Here is a 21,593-nt window from a genome sequence, read left to right on the forward strand (position 1 = left end):
CCCGTGCAAGACCAACCACGGACACTTCTCTCTGACAAAACAAAAGAATTTTACCAAATCCTTCTTTTTAACTCTTATTCCTCTCTTCCTGAGCGATCCTTTCATTTCTTTTATGAATAATACCTCTCTTGATAACGCTTTGCCCATGGTAGATGGGACGGCAGAACTCACCTCAAGACTCTCCCACGGTGCACGAGCGATGCGGTGCGGGCGTCTCTACCTCGGGATAGTCGGGGTCCCCTGTTCTCCACGCCGTCCGGTAGGTCACCGTGTCTCGAGCCCCACGTTGGGCGCCACTTCTCCCGACCCGCGGGTTCAGTTATTCGTCAGGCTCGAGGAGGCACCTCCTAAGAGAAGAAAACCCATGGGGGAAAGAGAGGAAGGAGACCAGGTGCATAAAGAAAGACAGAGTCAGTCTGGGTCGCGTCAAGGTCTCATTTATTAAAAGCAGAGCAGGGTTTATATACCCTGAGTGTGAGGAAGGGAGTATGGGGAGGATGGAAAGTTTTTGCAATAACAAGAACGGGACGTTTCGAGGTTAGGGGGGGGTCAGGCTATTCTTTTGGCCGTTGTGCTAACCCAAGCGACACAACCTGTGGTTATTCCGAGAAGTGTTTTGTGCAGATGACTCAACCAGGTGCGGTTTGCTCAAAGCTAGAGGGTCTTTGCAATGTTCCGTTTAACTCCTTGGCCTCCGACAGACAGGAAAGTCTATGTCTCTTATTTCTAATTAACTGCACTGCCTCCCCAAAGAGCCAGAAGTAGAGCTGTGGCTCAAATGATAGAGCACTATCTGTGAGCAAAAAAGCTCAAGACCAACATTCAGGACCTGAGTTCAAGTCCAGGCCAGCATGTGTACACACACACACACACACACACACACACACACACACACACACAAAGTTGTGCTTTATTTAGTAATAGAAGGAGCAAGGATATCTCATAGTATGTACATTTAGTTTATATATCCAGCAGTCTTCCTTGGATATTTCTTCTATATAGTTCTATTTTCCATCATTGTAAAATCCCTCCCTCCAAACACTTCCTCCAGGGAAGTGAACAAAAACATATGACCCACAATATCCATCAACCCCTCTGTGGACACACACACACACACACACACACACACACACACACACAATCCTCTTTTACTATGTGGAGTTTTGGGGAAAGATCTTTACAGTCCATGAGAAAGGCTTGCAGAAATAAAATCAAATTGATAGAAAAAGAGATGAAGCTTGGCACGGTGGCTCACACCTGCAATCCTAATTACTCAGGAGGCTGAGATCTGAGGATCTCGGTTCAAAGCTAGCCCGTGCCCTAAAGACTGTGAGACTCTTACCTCCAATTAACCTCTGGAAAACCAGAAGTGGCGTGTGGCCCCAGGGGTAGGGAAGTAGCCTTGAGCTGAAGAACTCAGGGGGAATGCCCAGGCCCAGAGTCTAAGCCCCATGGCCAACAAAAAGAAAAAGGAGATGAAAGATGGAAATAAGTCCTGCTAATATCATTTGAGCTTTTACATCGATGTGAACATCCACTCTATTTCCCATTCATGAACTCACAATTTGGATAATAGCCTGAGCTCTTTGCAATGCTCTGAATTGCGGTCCTGAAATGTATGCTCATGTCCTAATCCCTGGAATTTGTGAATGGGGGAAAAAGTGTGTTTAAAGATATAATTAAGATGACATCACCCTGAATCGCCTGGGTGGTCCTACATGTGGTGGCAATATCCTTGTAAGAGATACACAGGAGAGAAAGGCAGAGATTGATGTCGTGGAAACACAAGCCTGCAAAGGTGACCACCACTAGAAGCTGGAGGAGACGAAAAACAGAACTTCCCCATGAATTTTCAGCACAAATATGGTTCTGCTCACACCTTCATTTCTGGCTGCCAAACCTGTGAGGGAACAGGTCTCTTGTTGTTTGAATCTACCATGTTTGTGGTGATTTGTTGTAGCAGATTCAGCAAACTAGTCTATTACTCTAGGATGTGTCAAGGGGGCTCTAACCAAGGGTGACACTTGGGCCCTGATATCTCACAATGCTTTAGACACTGGAGACGATACCAAAAGATAGCATAAGATGGTCCAGCTTGCCTACCATCAACAACTAGAGTTTTCTAACAAGTTTAATCTGCCATGCTTACTGTGTTCACATTGAACCAATTTTCTCCTAGGAAATAGTCAATCCTTTTTAAAAAATGGCCACATGGTAACTCTAACCTTTCTGTCTATGTCTGTCTCCCTGTCTCTTTCTCACACACATACATAACCCTTTGCCACAGAATATTATTATTAATAATAATATTAATAACTATTACTATTAATAGTTATTAATAGTGCTGGATATCCAAATGTACAGACCTTCCCCTCACACGAAAAAATTCTATCAGCTATCCAAGAGACTATTTCTAATTAATCAGCAAAAACACTTCAATCAACTAGATCATAGAATTACATGCAAAGTGAAAAGCTATAAAAGTTCTAGAATATGAAATCGATTTTTTGGATTTGGGTCCTGTCAGCCACTTACCAGTTGCACTCTTGACAAAACATTGGCCTCTCTGAGTGTCCAGCACCTCTGCTTCATATCTTCAGCCATATCTTCTCCCAGGAACATTCTCGGTTGACCCATGTTATAGCATCTTGGGCCTCATCCGCATTCACCTCTGCAGTAGAGGGCCTGTAATAGCAGAGCACACTGCTGCCTTCCTGCAAAAGGAAGATGGAGTTCAGAAAGGGAAAGGATGCAAATTCCTGGGCTCCGAACCCTCAGTATAGATGCTTGTTTTTCGCAGGTGAACACATGAAGAAGGGTTGGAAGAGCAACCAATGATGCTGCCCTCATTGTCCTTCCATTTCTGACACGGTAAAATGCCTAAGGGGAGACCTGAATGAGGGCCAATACGAAAGCATTCTTTAGTGTTCCAGGTTCATGATGCTGTCCAGAGGAAAGGCTAGGTTAGCATGGGGGAACCCCTCCTGGTTCTCCTCTCAGCCTGTGGAGGCAAGCCTGGGCATGCCTCCTTGCTGTTATCCCCATCAGCACAAGCAAAACCAACTATAGAGCTGAATGTTGGTGGATCAGTGTGTCTTTTGTTGGCCAGGAACATTAAAATAACTTTTCTGAATACATATGACCCCAATGTGACTAGTGGTTCTTTCCCATAGGCAAAAAAAAAAAAAAAATCCAACAAAAACTCAACATCACACCAGCCCCTTTCCATTTCAGAGGGTGTTTATTATCCTTCAGGGGGCTGAGAAGTCTCTTCATTTTAATTATGAGAAACTAGACATAGGTAGAGATTTGTCTGAGAAACAGGACTTTCTGCATCTAAACTGTGGGTTGCATTCTAGACTTCACATTTTTGCTCTCTGGGTGTGAAACTAGCACCTTGGGAAATTGTTAGCCACTTGATGAAAAACCAGACTTCCAAGCTTTACAAGCATTTGCTAGGTCTGCTGAAAGGACAGGCTCACTATTCATTTTCTGGCAAACAGGATGAGGCTTCAGTTGACTCCTGCTTCTGCTGTTTTGGGACCTTAAAATCACCTTATGCTCTAAGCAAATCTCTTTTCTGACACAGGCCAGCTAGACTGGGCTCCTGGGACCCATCTGAACTTCTTCCAACTCAGATGCATTTTGCTTTCTATCATACACACTTCTTGACTATAATATCTGGCTGTTTACAAGAACATTTGACTCCAACTCTCATATAGGAGACTATAAGTAAAAGTATTTGAAAAAAATAAGGCCTTTTGGAGGATTGTACAGTAAAAGTTGTCAGAACCAAAATGGAGCTGCTCACATTAAGTTCTAGCAAAACATAAGACAAATAAAGCCAGGGGACTGTGAAGGTGAGGAGTCCCAAACACATAGGCCTAATAAGAAGGACCACCACAGGAGACTGCCATGACCACACACCTGAAAAGCATACATCTATAAGGATGTCTGCCCAATAGCTGACTGCTCTATTTTGAATGGGCACCAACTTTGTTAATCTTTGAATACCTTAATTTTCAATTCTGGTGACCTATTGTTTCAAAATAGCAGACATGATTCTCCCCACTTTACCTTTAAAAATGTCCTTTGATTATAAAAATAAAGTATCAACAGTCCAATTAGTAAATGGGACAATGAACTGAAAGATAACTTTCACAAGAAGAAATGAAAATGACTACATGAATAAATGATTCAACATGTCTAGCCAGTCAAAATGGCCATCGTAAGGGCACAGCAAATGCGCCTGTATAACTGTTGGAATGTAAAATAGTGCAATCATTATGGAAATCAGCATGGAGATTCCTCAAAAACAAAAAGCAAAAGACAGGAGCCGGGAGCCTAAACTAGTGGTAGAGTGATTGCCTAGCATGCGTGAAGCCCTGGGTTCGATTCCTCGGTATCACATACACAGAAAAGGCTGGAAGTGTTGCTGTGGCAGAGCACTAATCTTGAATAAAAACAAAAACAAAAACAAAAACAACAACTAAAAATGGAACTATCCTCTAATCTAGTACTACCATTCTTATTTATGTGAAGGAATGTCAGAATACATGTTAGGCCCTCTCATACCCATGTTCATTGCAACACTATTCACAATAGCCAAGTTATGCAACAGCCCAGATGTCCTACAACTGTTAGGTGAATCAAGTGAAAATACATCTGAAAATTTTGCTCTGGTTTACTACATTTTAAAAAGTCCTACTCCTAGACATTGAATCGCTCATGTGAGCCAGAGTTGCCTGTTCTGGCACATGCCTCTGTGCCTAGAATAAGTCTCCACAGTTTCTGCGTATGGAACAATCCATGTGCGCGCCCACCCCCTCAAGTGTGCTGCACACAGCTCAGGGCTTCAAGCTCCAGGGCCTTGTGGAGCTGCCTCTGGCTCCCATCCAAGTGAACCTGGGAATGTGGGGGAGCTACCATCCCACAAGCAATTCCCAGCCAGTGGGCGGAGCAACTAGTGACTAGATGTCTGACTTAGGCTATTTTGTGGGACAGTAACAGAATACCTGGGTCTACATATCTTAAAAGGAACATGCTTACTGAGCTGACAGGATCAGGTTTGGCGCCGGCATGAACTCAGCTCTAATAAGGTCTGGGGGTGCTCAAGGTAGGCAGGGACACTGGGAAGGCTCCAGTCTTCCCCTCACTAGGGAGGCCAGGAGCGAACTGCCTAGGCACCTTAGATCCTTAACCTTTCAAAGCATCAGCAACAGACTAAGCTTCAGCAAGAGTCTTAGTCCTGACAACGTGCATTGGGACCATCGCATCATTCTGGAAGGATAGTTTGGAGAAAGTGCTCTATGTGCTTCTCGGCAAGATCTGGGGGATTACAGCTGGGTGCTAGTGGCTCCTATTTGTAATCCTAATTACTCAGGAAGTTGAGATTGTGGTTCAGAGGTAGCCAAGGCAGAAAAGCCCATAACTCTAATCTCCAATAAACTACTCAGAAGAAAAAAACAAAACAAAACTGAAAGTGACACTGTGGCTCAAGTCATAGAGAACTTCTTTTGCTTTGGGCAAAAGAAGCTCAGAGACCATGTCCAGGTCCTGAGTTTAAGTCTAGGACCAGCACACACACACACACACACACATACACACACATACACACACACACACACACACACACACACACACACACACACACACACACAAAAGGGGAGAAGGAGGAAGGGAGGAAAGGAAGGAAGGAAGGAAGGAAGGAAGGAAGGAAGGAAGGAAGGAAGGAAGGAAGGAAAGAGAGAAAGAAAAGAAAGAAAGAAAGAGAAGCAAGCTTTCTGCTCCTACCTGTCTCCCAAATCAATGACCTGCTCTAAGTCTCTGACTCCTTTCACGACAATTAAACCAATATTCATCATCATCATTGTCACTGCATAAACTTTCTACAAGTACTAATTTCTCCGTAATTTGCTGGAATCTCCAGAAGGACAAAAAGTCCTTGTTGGCTCAGGTAAGCCTTGCCATTGCTGGTCAAGACAGAAGACTGGACAAGGGGTTCGTAGGCCAAGCACTGTACTAGGCTTTCATTCTGAATAAGAAGTCGTTTCTTTTAAAAAAAAATGTAAAAACAAGCCAATTATTTTTGTAACAGGTTTATTGTTATAGTTACATACTATTTCCTCAGGTACAACATTCAGTCAATTCAATGTTTTTGTTTTTGCAGAGTTTAATCGGAGTTGTACAACCATCATCTCAACTTCAGAATACTTTTGTCACCCCTAACAAAAACCCTTATTCTCATCAACTACTCCCTGTTTCCCTTCTGACCCCAGACTTAGGCCACTCTTAATCTTACTTGTGTCTCTATGGATTTTTCTTATTCTGCACTTCTCATACAATTGGACTCATACAAATCATACAATATATGGCCTTTTCTGACTGTTTTCTTTCACGTCACATAATGTATTTGAGATTTATCCATGGTGCAGTATATATAAACACTTCACTACATTTATTACCAAATAGAATTCTACTTTATGATGAGACCATGTTTTCATCCCCCATTTATCATTTAATGAATGTGTTGAATCCTTTAAACACTTGCCATTGCTTTATGGACAAAATATTTGATAACCTGTCTGGGAGATTTTTGAAATGGACAATCCATGACAGGTATCATGTGAATACGAAATGTCCCCATCCAAAGGCTCATATATTGAGGGATCAGTCCCCAGAACAAGGTGCTGTTGAGAGATGGCTAGACCTCAAAGTGCTAATAGTGCCAATGAGTAAACCTGCTGATGAGTTTGTAGCTGAATAAACTAGAAGGGGGCCTTGTTGGAAAATGTAGTTGTAAGGACATGGCTTTGGAGAGAATGTCCTGTTTCCAGTCCCCCCACCCACCCACTTCTCCTCTTCTGCTCTTCGTTGGTTTTGTCAGTCATGGGGCTTGAACTCTGGGCCTGGGCGCTATCCATGAGCTCTTAAGCTCAAGGCTACCACTCTACCACTTTGAGCCACAGTGCCACTACTAGCTTTCTGGTAATTGAGGATAAATCTTACAGACTTTCATGCCCAGGCTGGCTTTGAACCATGATCCTCAGATCTCAGCCTCCTGAGTAGCTAGGATTACAGGCGTGAGCCACTGTGCCCAGCAGTAACTGTTATCTATAGTGACCATACTGTGCAATGGTACCCAGAAGCTTCTTAGTACCCACTGCTCAGCCTTTCACCATCCCTTCATCTGCCTTTCTTCTCTTTTTCTGTGTTATTTTTAGCATGCTGGCTTAATGGTAAAAGGCCTTGGCTCCTTTTCAACTCATGTGATACAAGCTGAGAGTTCTTTAGCTCCCGGTTTGGCCCAGTGGCTGACGAGCTTGAGGCCTGCTGGTGTGGTAGGGGACACATGGAGCCTCTGAGAAGCTAGTGACGTCTCTGGTGACGCACAAACTCAGCACAAGGCTGGATGGGCTTAAAAAAGCTCCTTCAAATCACTCCGATTATTTCCCTTGGTACAGATCTGGCCCAAAATATCCAACAGCCCATTCCCGCTACACCTTTCAAAGTTGCAGTGCTGCAAGCATCTTGAGAAATACAGTAGCTGTTACATAATCAGGGTTGGCATCTTCGTGCCTTAGCAGGTTAAACAGTCTCTGTGTCCTGGGGTAGGAAATAAGAGCCCATCAGAGAGATGCCCACCTCTCTCCTAGGCATTCACACCTGATCCTAAAGAGTACTAATGAGTTCTTAAAACTAGAGCACCTTGCTCCTAAAGCCAGAGAAAAACAAGACATGGGTATGAAAATCTGGAGCCCTGGAAGAAGGGGACACTATCTTAACTCCCAGCCAGGGGACTCACCACACCCAAGTAGGTTGTAAGTTCAAAGAGTATTTATGGCAGCCATGTCACGGGCCGATACGACAAACAGCAAAGAAATCTCAAATCCAAAACACAGATTTTAAATGTCTTCCAGCCTTGTTGGAGGCAAGTGAGTAAATGGAAACACCAAGACTCCCAAACTTCTATGAGCCACTTTCACAATGGACTATCTGCTCAATTTTTACCACGTGTCAGTCTGGTCTGACCAGATCACCAAATATTTCTTCCTTAAACCATAAAAATCCTACCTGCGCATTTAGACTATGCTTTCAGATTCTGTACATAAGGAAATAATGGAGAAGACAGTCATGGCTTAAACTTGCACAGCAAATTAGTTGGGAAACACATGTCCACCTGCTGGCCTCAGGAAACCCTATGACCTTTCCCCAGAGGCTCTAGCCAGGTTCAGTTTTCTTCCCTGGACTCGGGGTCTTATATCACTTTAGACAGACATTCAAGGTGAAAAGCATAATTAAATACATATTGAGGTGGGACCGTATAAGCCATTTGTATTTTTACTTGTATTCATTTATACTTGTACAAGATCGGACTTGAGGGCCAACGAACTAGGCACAGGCCTGTTAGCCTGCTTGGCCCCTTGTCGGTTTTTCTCCTCTGATCACATAGTGGGTCTGTCCTTTACCCCTTAGTCAGGCCCCTTGTCAGTTTTTCTCCACTGATCACAGAGTGGGTCTGTCCCTTCACCCATCAGCCAATCAGTTCAAAGTGCAACAGCTCGCTAAACCGACCAATGACTAGTCACGACCCTCCTCCCATTTTTGTATTGCGCCAATCATTTAATGGAATGATTACTGGGGCCTGCCCCCTACCAAAGAATGTATTAAAGGCGCTGTAATTTTGTGCTCGTGGCCTCTGCTCTGCACTCGACTACCAGTGCGCAGAGACCCGTGCTCGAGCTCGTCAATAAACGACTCATTGCAATTTGCATTGATCTTCGGTCTCTGGTGATCCTTCCGGGGGGTTTCAAGTTTCTGGGCATTATAAAGGGTCCTTTTGAGTACAGATTTGTTTTAAAATATACTTCTTTAAAAATAATAAGTTCATGATCCCAGTCAAGGATGGCAAAAAGGCAGATTCAACACATCAAAGGAAACAGCTTTCTCATTCACCTTTCAGGCCAATGAAAATATATCCGACCCAAACCTTGGAGCTTTGGTAAGATGCATGGAACAATTTAACTGCAGGTCCTGAGCTTCCTTCTCCACATTGGTGCTTCCTAACTCCTCTTCCATTTAATTGGATGTGTGGGGCTTGAGACATCATTTCAAAGAAATGAAAAAATGAGCTAAGAAATTAGAATCTCATAGACAAACAGGCAGAAGAGAAATGGCTTGGCGCAGGTCTGGTAGAAATCCATCACCTGGATTCTCCCCTGAGCTATATCCTCTGGGCTATATCCAACCTTCCACTTAGAAAGTAAACAGAGGCCATGTGGCTTGACTGCTGGAAATGTAATCATCATATGCTGATGGGATTTGGAGGTGGGGCCATTGAGAGGTAATTAGAATTAGATGAAGCCATGGGGTGAGGCTCATCATGGTATTAGTGGTTTTATAGAAAGAGCAAGAGAAACCTGAGCTGCGTGCACCAACTTCTTTTGAACATTGAAAGCTGTTTACTCCCTTGGTTTGTCTAGATTTTTCTAAAGTACTGTGAAGTCTACAAACACTCTGGTTTTCCACTGCCATTTAGAGGTTCACATGAACCCACTTGAGCCAGAAGCCAGCCCTGGGATGGAGAAGGGTCACAGAGTGAGAGGCTGACGGGTAAACTCGGTCATCCTTTAAGCATGAAAATTTAAAGCATATCAGTTTCAGCCATCAGCCTGAATTCTAGTCACCTGTTCTACTCAATAGCTCTGTGCCCTAGAGATTAACTTGTGTTTCAAGTATTCACTTACTTTGAATGTGCTTTCTACCTTTGACTGAAAATGTTGTTCCAAAAGTATGGGCAGGATTAAATAGCCACATGAGGCTTCAAAGGGACTCCCTGTAATTCTCCCTTCCCAAAGGGGCTGACACTTGATCTCTCAATGGCTTCTTCCCAGGCACTAGATTTGTGGACTAGAATGACCCCTTCTTCAAAACCATTTCACACACAGGGAAATACTGACAAATCCAGAGACCAAGGGATTCTGTCATGCATTCACATTCAGAGCTAAGAGAGAGGCAGAGAGAAGACCTGGATGCTAAGGCGCTTCCTGACTTCAGTCCTAAGTCTGGAATCTACCCATATCAGAAGTACACTACTCTCCTCCAGGGATCAGGTTCTCAGTGGCAGCCTCATAGAAGGAATTATGGTGCTTGGGAAATAATAACTTTTGAAAACCTGAGCATCAAAGTAAAGTAACCTAAGTGTCAGAGGGACGAGGACTGGAAGCAGAGCATGAAGAAAGTCGTTTTTCTAGAGTTTCAGATGTGGAGATCCAAGAACCTAATAAAGTTATTAAGCTTCCATCTCTCCCAGATCTGGGCAGTGAGAAGATGACATTATCACTAACCTGGACCTCATTCCAGCAAAGGAAGAGACAGCTTCCTCCTTTTACCTGGACCTCCCAGTACAGAGACTACACCTTCCCTACCTCTGCTAGAGACTACGGAACAGTTTGCTCTCTGAAGAGACTGAACCAAGGTGCCTTGATTACAAGGATATTAGAGTGGGTTGAGATGCCACACTCAGAACAGGGAGATAGGAGACAATTGGCAAACTGAAATCCAGACAGTGGGTTAGAACACCATTTCTCATTGGGCAGCTCTGCTGTGCTGTGGGAAAGACTGGGAGGTTCTGGCTTGGATTTCTTCAGTGATCATTTTTATTGAGGTAGTATTCAACCAAGACAAAAATAATCATTTAAAAGTGAATGATTCAGAGGCTTTTTAAAGCACATTCACAATGCTATACAACTACTGTGTCCATCCCCTTCCAAATATGTCATTGTCCTTAAAGCAATACCACGTGCACACACATGATGAAAATGAACAGGAAGGGTCACTGCATATTTTGAGGAGAAGCTTCTGGTAAATAAGAGGAACCCTAAAGAGACAGGATGATAAGATCAAGAAAAAAGTTTAAAACACAACTTTTTAAAGTTCTCCTCAGGAAGATACAAAGTTCTTGTGAAGCATTTGGAAAAAAAAAAAGCTGACACATAAAAGAAGGCAGGATATTTGTAAAACACAAAGAGATAGAGTTCTTATAAACCTAAAACGTAACAATGGAAAATTTCATAGAAAAGCATGGAAGAACCAGAAGCAGAAGAGATCACCCAGAAATAGCAAATAAACATGAAGAAGGAGAGAGAAGATCCTGAGACCTCTGGGTTAGTTTGGAACTATCAGCATTGAATAATGTGAATTATAAAATGTAGGAACACAGAATGGAAAGATAATAATACAGAACAAATACAGGGAAATACCACCACTGCAGGTCTCCCCCTCTAGATTGGAAGGGCTTTCTGAGTGTCATGCACAAAGAATGACTAAGAGTCCCACAGAAAAGCTGATCAGAGGAAACCATTGTAACATCTCAGATGTGGAGGGTGCCACATATAAGAGGATTTAGAATCAGTACGGCATGCATTTTTCTCAATAGAAATAATGAAATCTGGAAACATAGGAAACTATGAGGCAAATGGTGTTTAAAGTAAAAATTATACCTCATCAAACTAACAACCAAGTGTGCAGGAAAAAGTATAATTATGTGAAGACATTTATGGATCCAATTTGTTAATAGGCTCCGCTCAAACAAGGAACTAAAGATGATATGTTATCAAGGAAATAAAGGCTCTAATTTAGGGTTCCTCACTAAAACAATCTTACTGTTTCTTCTTCTCTGCTTCCTCCTGCTCTTTCTCCTCTTACTGCTTTCCTCCTCCTGTTATTTCTCCTCTTCTTCTTCCTCCTTTGCATATCTTTTTCCTTCTCATTGTCTTTCTTCATATTTAGAATTAAACTTAGAGCTTTGCACTTGATAGGCAGATCCCTTTCCATTGGAACCACACCGCCAACTCCAGAATACTTCCTAAGGTAAGTAGAGGGAAAGTAGTATTCATAGCTGGAATCTTTCTGAGGACATAATGTAAAAAGTGAATTCCGCATATTAGTATTCAAAGGTATTTAAGCCCTAGCAGAGAAAATAAATTCAGGGTACATATAGAGACAAACCAGTAGGAAAATGAGTAGTTCTTAATTCTAGGAAAAATAACTGTATGAAAAGGCAAAGATAATCATGGTTAGCTATGTATGGTTCTGATGGAACTGATATTTATACAGTCAAAATAATATAGCTCTTAAGTGCTGATAACAAAGTATTGTCCTATAACTAGGTATTGGGAAGGCAAAAGACATGAAAATGAACATTGGAGAAGGGAGTAGGAAATGAAAACATCCGAAGTTGATAAACTGAGAAATAACAGCAGAGTTAGAAATACATGGTTACGGGCTGGGAGTTTGGCCTAGTGGTAGAGTGCTTGCCTAGAATGCACGAAGACCCGGGTTCGATTCCTTGGTACCACATACATAGAAAAAAGCCAGAAATGGTGTTGAAGCTCAAGTGGTTGAGCTCTAACCTTGAGAAAGTCCAAGAACAGTGTTCAGGCCCTGAGCTTAAGCCCAGGACTGGCAAAAAAAAAAAAAGAAAAGAAATACATGGTTAAATATTAAAAGATTTTATGCTACTCCATTTTTTCTTCTAACAGATTATTACAGACTTGATCATCCAAAAAAGAAAGAAATTTATTTCTTACACTTCTGGAGGCTGGGAAGTCCCATGCCAAGGTACAGGTAGCTGGTGAGGGCCTTCTTGCTGCATCAGAGCATCGTAGAAGGCTTCTCAGGGTAAGCTTTCTCAGAAGAAGCTGAGAAAACAACCCATGCTCATAATAACTAAGCCACTCTTGCAATATCAGCCTTAGTCCATCCTGAGGAAAAGTCTCAGGATGGATTAAGGTGAGACCTTCAGAAAATTTAATGCAATTGCCACTGAATTTCAAGATGAGTTTTAGGAGCCATCAAAGCCCAGCAGAAGTATTTGCCTCAGTGGAGGAGAAAGTAGATGCTAGGGAAGTTGTTTTAGGGACTGCTATTTTGGTATAAGCATTTAAATTCTGTTTGGCTTTTTAAACTGGATCCGTGTATAACTTTAATAGAAATACAGATTGCATTTCTTAAAACTCCATTACTCTAACAACCTGGTCTGCCAACCAAGCTATAAGAAATCCAGTCATACCCTGTGGCATGAGATGGTCTTCATTTCTAGAAATGGTTCACAGAGAGGAAAGTTTGCTTGCTGTCTAGCCTGTTTCCTGAAAGATGTGGCCTCTTTTCAACCCTGAGGAAATAGAGCCACCAAACACAAGTCAAATCCAGTTACAGTCAAAATCTAAGCGATGTGGAACTGAAATATTTGTAAGCCCCAGGTAATGGCCTAGTTGTTCCAGCATAATTTGTTGTAACAGCATCTTAGAACATTACACAATTTATAGTCATTGCTTCACTCTGGCCTCTTCTCTCATCCTTTATTGTATTTGCTGGGATTTCTTTTTAAAGCATTTGTTTACTGGCCTGTCTTCATGAGGACAAATATTAGAGCTTATTGGGTTGTGTTATTCCTTGTATGAAGCAACAACAAATATATAGTATACATAAAGAAGCTGTTTGAGGGGAGGGATTGAATGAAATGTATATAAATGTAAATGATGATGACGATGATATGGAAGCACCAATCAGAATAAGTGATTCATACAGATAGCTTAGAGCACGGAGGACCAAAGACAGTGGTTGTCACCGTAATAAAGGCCGATGCTGCAGAAATGAAAGGATCACAAGGATGGATGATTGCCAGCCTTGAGCTGACAGAGAATTCAAGGTCCAGAGCTAAAGCCCTAACTGGGGGCAAAAACTCAGCTCCTGATAAAACAATATAAATAGAGCATGTAGTCCACCACCAATAAATACAAGTTCTTCTCCTTTTCTTATGTAATTTAAGTATACTGTATATATATGTATATATACACTCTAAAACATTTTACATGTCACTTAAAATCTTAAAAATATTTTGAAATCCCCGTATAGTATTTCATTTCATGAATGTCAATAGGTTATGTTGCCTAATATGAGGGAATTTTTTTCTCATATATTTTTATTGTAATTAATAGAAGGGTTACATTATAGTCATCAGATAGAAGGTGCATTACTTCATAGACATAGATACCCTTTCTCATGTTTTGGTCCCCATTTCCCTCCCTCCATGAGGAAATATTTTTATGAGTTTTCACTATTTCTGATATAATGATGAGAATATTCCTGATCATCTGAACAATTCCTTATATATCTTGATGAACCACTAGGTTATAAAGATTCAAAGTGCTTTGATTGAAGCTCCAAAAATACCCCCTAAAGACTGTACTGGTTGCATTCCAAGAGAACGGAAATGGAGCATTTTTCTCCATTATCATTAAAGCAAATTACCTTCATATGTGCATATGAAAACAGAATAATGAAACATGGCCAGGCACAGTGGCTCATGCCTGTAATCCTACTACTCAAGAGGCTGAGATCTGGGGTTCATGGTTGAAAGCCAGCCCGGGCACTAAAGAACATGAAACTCTTATCTCCAGCTAACCACTAGAAAATGGGAAGTGGGGCTGAGACTCAAGGGGTAGGGCAGTAGCCTTGAGCTGAAGAGCTTGGGGACAGTGCCCATGCCCAGAGTTCAAGCTCCACAACCAAAAAAAAAAAAAAAAAGGAACCTGTTGGAAATTATTTTAAGAAGAGAGGAGGAGGATGGATAAGGGAGGGTGATGAAGGGGGGTGAGACTGAAAGTTCATTGTTTGCAGCACATGAAACCTCCCTTGTGCAACTAATACATGGTTTAAAAAAAAAACCTGAAGGGGGGGAAAAAAAGAATGCCCCAGGCAGGCTGTTATTTTTCCCACACCACAGCAAGAGAGAGGCAAAAGGGCCAGAATGACGAACTCCAAAGTCCTGTGCTGCAAACTAATACCTTGGTCCCTGGAGGTGGAGCCTTGGAGGTGATTAGGTTATGAGTGCAGAATCTTCATGAACAGACCAGTGCCCTTATACAGAGGTCCCTCCGATTTCTCACCCTTCCACGCATGGGGAGTCAGTGCTTAGAAACCAGAAAACTGATCTCTAGAGCTGAGAGAAATCCACCTTATGTGGCTGCTACAGAACAACCATGCATTTTTATGTTACTCTCTTCCACATGCACATACAGACTGAGATCATTGACATTCTAACGTGGCTGCTAGGGTTCAAGGTTGGGTGTCTCCTGGGACCCTCAAGGCCATCGGAATACTGTAGTTTACTTTAGCCTGAACCTGGGATTCTTGGATGACTTTGAATTCAGTTCTAGAGCCCAGTCAAAATCAGCTGCTTCTAACCTAAGCTGACACTGAACCCAAGTGACATCAGAGAAGCCATCTGCTCACTGTGGACAAATAGACAATAGTACAAAATTGTCATTCCATCCCCTGACATCCCAGGTGATCGGTGACAGGCTGTTCTCAAGTAAAGGAGCCACAAAGGACACCAGGAAGACAAGAGCTATGAGCTCCTCATTTCCCCTGTGGGGAAGGCACATGATGTGACAGTAGATAAACCACCATTAACTGGGAGAGGCAAACAACAATGATAATTAAGTGGCTACCACTTAACCTACTATGTGGGGCACATTACTCATTATTTGCCTATATTGAGGCTGAGATCTGAGGACTGTGGTTCAAAGCCAGCTCAGACAAGAAAGTCTGTGAGATTCCTATCTCCAACTAATGACGAAAAGAGCCAGAAGCAGAGCTGTAGCTCAATGCAGAGCAAGTAGCCTTGAGCAAAAAGGGACAGCACCCAGGGACAGCACCCAGGCCCAGCCATTTTTGTTGCCAACTGTTATGTCCACTGAGCTGTTTTAGAGAAATGTTGAGTCAGCCATGTGGGAAAATGAAGTTCAGCTCCATGCTGACGCCCATGGTTTAGGGACAATGCAGAAAGCACAGGAAGAAAGTGCCTTGAAGTGCAACCAAGAACATTTCCTGGCTATGGCCAAGGGGAGAGGGGCTGGGAGAGAAGCCTACCAGCTGTTCCTTCTCCATAATAGCCATCCTTGTCCTAAGAGCAAACCTCCACATGGAGCTAGCAATGTGCCAGGCACTGTGCTAACCACCTCACACACAGAAACTCAGTTCATATTTGCAATGACCCTGAGAGAGGGACAGGAAAGGATACAGAACTGATTCATGCCCAAACCTGAAACCTGCTTGATTTCCCAAACTGGGCTCTTTCCTTGAGTTGAAAGCACCACCTCTATAAAACACTTGCTCCAAAAGAAGGATTATACTACAGCCAGTCATAGTGGTACATGCCTGCAATCCCAGCAGGAGCATCATGATCTTGAGACCAGCCTGGGTTATGTAATAAGACAAAAGCAAAAATCAAGAAAAGGAAAGAGAGAGGGAGGAAGGGAGAGAGGGGGGGGGGAGAGGTTACTCTAGACTCTTCCAGGAAGAGTCTGGAAAAGACCGAGCAAGGTACTCAGACCTCCTCACTGAAGCTAATTTAATAGGAAGCCAATAGTGGCTATTTGTTTAAAAAGAGCTAAGAATAGACCTATGTGCTGCACTTCTAATAAATAACATAAGTGAAGTGGGAGAGATGGCCCACTTGTCTTCCCTTTCCATTTGGATGCTTAATTTCTTCTCAGTGGACAGAATGGACCACTTCCGGTCTTAAACAAATGTGGGCGTCTTATGGGAAGCTGTGAATTCGTGCAGGCTCTCACCTCCTGTCATCTGCATTCCTGACTGGACAGTCCAGTCTACAAATGGTACCCAGTCCCCTTCTGGCCCGGGACAGAGGAAGGGTGAGGTCAGATTGTCTAGTCTACCACGGGAAAGGTGCATCCCCAGTGTCCCAGCCCCTCTGTCCTGGTTTCTAGAAAAAGAAGTCAGAGAAAGGCATGTCCACAGAGAACTAACTACTGTTCTGGAAGGTGTTGTCATGGAGAAGGTGGCTAGAACCCTAATTGTACCTGACCTCAGCTTTTAGGAGCATCTAGGCTCTTTCAGTCAGTGTGCTTGACATCGTTCTAGAACATTCCATGTGAGCTTGAAAGATAATGCCATTGTTGAGATAGAGCTGCAAAGAATAAAATGGAGGTGATGAGGATGGGCCTGTGGAGGAATACAGAGCTGTCCTCCTCTACCTCCCCACACCAGCCCACTGTGTACACCCATGCCTAAGAGGCACTTTTTCATGTCATCACCCCCCCACAGTCTGTCTCTGTGCCTGTCTGTCTCTATCTCTCCCCCATCTTTAGTAAGTTTGAATGCCAGGGATGGGGGTGTGGGCATCAAGGTGGAGGGGGTTGTGGGAGGAGAGGGGACAAGAACAGTGCTAGTGAGACATGGAGGGATTGGGTTCAAAAACCTTGTGTAGCCAGACACTGGCAGCTCCTGCCTGTAATTCTAGCTACTCAGAAGACTGAGATCTGAAGATCTAGGTTCAAAGCCAGTGCGAATAGAAAAGTCGGTGAGATTTTTATCTCTAATTAACCAGCAAAAAGCCAGAAGTATGTGTGGAAGCTAGGTTTAAATACAGAAGACATGATAAATTATACAAGACTCTCGACCTTCATACCCAGTGAGACCAAAGGAAGATACTCTTAGGAGAGGAACACAAAGGCACAATGTCTCTGTGCTCTGATCATATAAAATAATATTTATCAAAATGAACTCCAAGAAATGGAGTTGTTTAACCTGCGGGTCGGGACAGGAGGGAAAAACTGGGAGACAGCCAGGAAGGGGTGACATTGTCCAAAAAGAAATGCACTCTACATGATTTATGTAACCGTAACCCCTCTGTACATCCCCTTCATAATAATTTGAATTTTTTTAAGCCATAAGTAGAGATACAATTCAAGGAGTAGAATGTCAGCCTTGAGCAAAAAAAAAGCTGCAGAACAGGGATGCCCAGACTTTGAGTTCAAGTACTGACACAAAAACAAAACCAACCGTGAGCACAAAGGTTCCTTCAACAGCAGGTCTTTGGGTCCCTTTCCCTCAGCCACAGCCAGGGGCCCTCCGCCTCCAGTGTGCTCAGGGTCCCTGGGCAGCAGAGGGACAGGACCCGATGTCCTGTGGCTCCTGCCATCCCATTAGCTTCCTTTCCGACTTCTATCCACGCCTTCTTTCCAGCTAGCATCTCTTCCACATGGTGGCTTCCTGTTTTCATATGGCCTTCTCTTTTGTAGCCTGAGTGCAGTGAAATTACCTCAGGAAGCCAGGAACTCTGTCCACCACGCTAGCTTCAGTGTCTGACCCACAGATATGGGGACTGCCCCTGCCCTCCCTTCCTCAGGGCAGGCTCAACCCAATCCACCAGCCCCATGGATTTCAGGCCCTGGATGGGGGTGGGGAACCACCCTGACAGTCCTTCTGAGATCACCTCCTCTCTCCTCTTACAGCCTTAGTCCAGACAAATCCACTCGCCCCGCGTTTTTGTTTTTGGTTTTTTTTTTTTGCTTTTTCCCCTCATAAATCCTCTCAGACTACAGCAGCAGGTCAAACTCTGTACCTTGAGCTTCCTTTGGACCTTGAAAGACCTCAAGAACTCCCAGTGGAGTCCAACCCCAGGGAATTGAGCCCAAATTCAGTGAGTCCCTGGACAAATAAAATTACAGAAGGTACTGGGCTCAGATCAATGTGAATTCCCCAATTATCCCAAAGCCCTGGGAAACTCTTGGAGTTCCCAAATCATAACCCACAAAGAATGAGAGACCCTGGTGAACCTAGAAACCAAAGCACCCGTGGTGAACTCGGTCATCAGAACTGTTTGCTGCCGAGATGGTGACTTTTGAGGGGCTTGGAATAGTTCACTTTATAAGAAGCAAATGCTCTGAGCACCCCTACTCCTCCCAGTGTTGCCCCAGAACTTGCTGGAGTTCTTAATTCCCAGAGACTTGCAAACACTTTCGCTGATGGAACGGATGACCTCATCCTCTCAAGAGAGTCCCTGCATCCCACTGCCCACGGGAAAACGATAGGGATGACCCCCATGGAGGGGAAGCCAGCCAATGGCCACCTTTGGGCTTGTTTTCTCTAAGTCTTCACAATGAGTACTGACTGTGTTCATTGTGCACATTTGACTGAGAAAATATCACCTCCTCCCGGAAAGCCAAATACTGCTTTCCACTCCGGAGGAATGGCACGATCTCAAATCCCCACGAACAGAGCTGCGCTCTGATTCATACTCTAGATTCAAAGGCAAGACTGACATATGTTACACACATGTGCCCAGGGTCAGCCTCGCTGCCAAGATGGATCACCAGAGGGGCCCACTCAGGAGAAAGTTCCTTACTGCTACCCTTTGCCAAAAGCAGAAACGTGCACCAGTTCTCCCTCATAAATAGCAGCACTGGGGAGTCTTGACATTTCCAAAGGCTGCTCAGAGCTCTGAGATGCCCACTGGAGTTAGACCACAGAAGGGCAACTGGGATTTCTAGAAATGGAATTAGACTTGTTGCCTAAGAAGAAAAGAAACAAGCTCCTAAAATAGAAGATCTTTTGTGGGCCAAGTCTCCATGCCTTGTATACTGCTTATTTTTATTTATTAATACTATTATAGAAAGCTATGCCTTCAAATGGCATTCACATTCCTAGTCACAATAGACCAGTTTCTAAGAATCTTTAAGAGAGAGCTGATGTTGGGCACTGGTGGCTCACAACTGTAATCCTTTCTACTCAAGAGGCTGAGATCTGAGGATCAATGCTCAAAGCCAGACAAGGCAGGAAAGCCTGCGAGTCTTTTTTTTTAATAGTCCTGGGGCTTGAACTCAGGGCCTGGGCACTGAGATTCTTAATCATCAAAAAAAGTCAGAAGTAGACGTGTAGCTTAAATGCCTTAAGCCAAAAAGCTCAGCAACATTGCCCAGGCCCTGAGTTCAAGCCCTAGGACCAGCATCCCCCCTACCCCCCAAAAAAACCAATCTGATCCAGGAACTGGTAGCTCATGACTATAATCCTAGCTCTTCAGGAGGCTGAGATTTGTGGATCATGGTTTAAAGCCAGCCTGGGCAGAAAAGTCCATGAGACTCTGATCTTCAAGTCACCACCAGAAATCCAGAGATGGAGCTGTGGCTCAAAGTGGTAGAACTCTAGCCTTGAGTGAAAATCCTTAAGGACAGTACCCTGGTCCTGAGTTCAAGCCCCATAATTGACAAAAAATAAAATAAAAATAATCCTTGAGATAAGACAATCTTTCAACAATCTTTCTTGGTAAGTTGTAGTGATGTTCTAAACCAACCCTGTTGTCTCCTGCCACAGGGAGAATGGCAAGTGACCACTTTAGTCACTTCCTTGAAAACCAGTGACGGATCTCCTTCCCTAAAACTGAGAAACTGAGCTGAGTTGATGCATTTGGAGAAACACTGAGCAGCTAATGTGAGTTTGGGGTCTGGCTCCTTTCTCCTGACCTGTCAGCTATGATTCTTCGCAGTTAGCAGAAACTTGCTGTGGTCCACACCCTTTGTCAGTGGAAATGGTGTTTGTGTGGAGGGGCACAGAACGTGAATTCCAATCCCTCATAAACCAACTGGAATCTGCCATGTATAGCCCTGCAAAACTCCTCATTGGTTTCTGGTCATTCCTGCTGAATCAAAGCCAATCTTCTATCCCCTGTGGTAGGGCCCAAGACCCCTTAGTAATATGCCCAGAACCTAATTGTTGAACCTGTGAATGAGACCTTATTTGGGAGAAAAGAAAAAGATGTTTTTGTAGGTGTGATGAATGAGTCCTTGCCAGGGAAATTATTCTGGGAAATTATTATTATCTAGAAGGATCCAAAACAGCATCAAAATATCCCTAGAAGGCACTAAATAGGACAATTCGACACAAAAGAAAAGAAGAAGGGGGCTGGGCATAGTAGTACATACCTGTAATCCAAGTTGTTACCAGACTGGTATCTGACTTCAATCCTCAGGATCTCAGCCTCCTTAGTAACTAGGATTATAGATACATGCCAACAGCATTCTCATTCCCTTGTGAGAATAGCTCCAGTGCTGTTTAAGCCTGAATGCAGCATTAGACTGTGCATCAATGAATACATGTGGCTAAGTTCCAGTAAAACTTCATTTTATTTTTTAAAATTTTTTATTTATGTGGTACTGAGGAATTAAACACAGGACCTCATGCATGCTAGGCAAGCACTCTACCATGCAGCCATATTCCTAGCCCCTAAAAGTTAATTTTACAAAGCAGACAGCCAGATAGTTTGAGCCACGGAAAGCAGGCTGCTGACCCTTACTGAAAGAACCCTCCTGGCCTCTCTCTTTCCCTCGTTCTTCCAGGGGAGTCATGAGGGCTGATGGGTTCTCTCTCCTAAGAGGCTCATCCCACTCAGGGGCTCTGCCTGAGTTCAGGGAGCTCCATTATTTTGGAGGTTGTAGGGTTGGGGGTTTCCAGGGAGGGCTCTCAGTACGAGACCAGAATCGAGCAACATACTGAAATGGCCCATTGGCTATGAGAACTAAGTAAAGATGGACCGAAAGCTGAGTGCTAGTAGCTCACACCTACAACCCTAGCTACTCAGGAGGCTGAGATCTGAGAATTATAGTTCCAACCCAGCCTAGGTAGGAAAATCGGTGAGACCCTTATCTCCAGTTAACCACCAACAAAAAGCCAAAAGTAGAACTGTGGCTCAAGTGGTAGTATGCCAGCTTTGAATGGAAAAGCTCAGG

This window comes from Megascapheus bottae, chromosome 1 (genome assembly GCF_031878675.1).
Source record: "Megascapheus bottae isolate mThoBot1 chromosome 1, mThoBot2.hap1, whole genome shotgun sequence".
Classification (NCBI taxonomy): domain Eukaryota; kingdom Metazoa; phylum Chordata; class Mammalia; order Rodentia; family Geomyidae; genus Megascapheus; species Megascapheus bottae.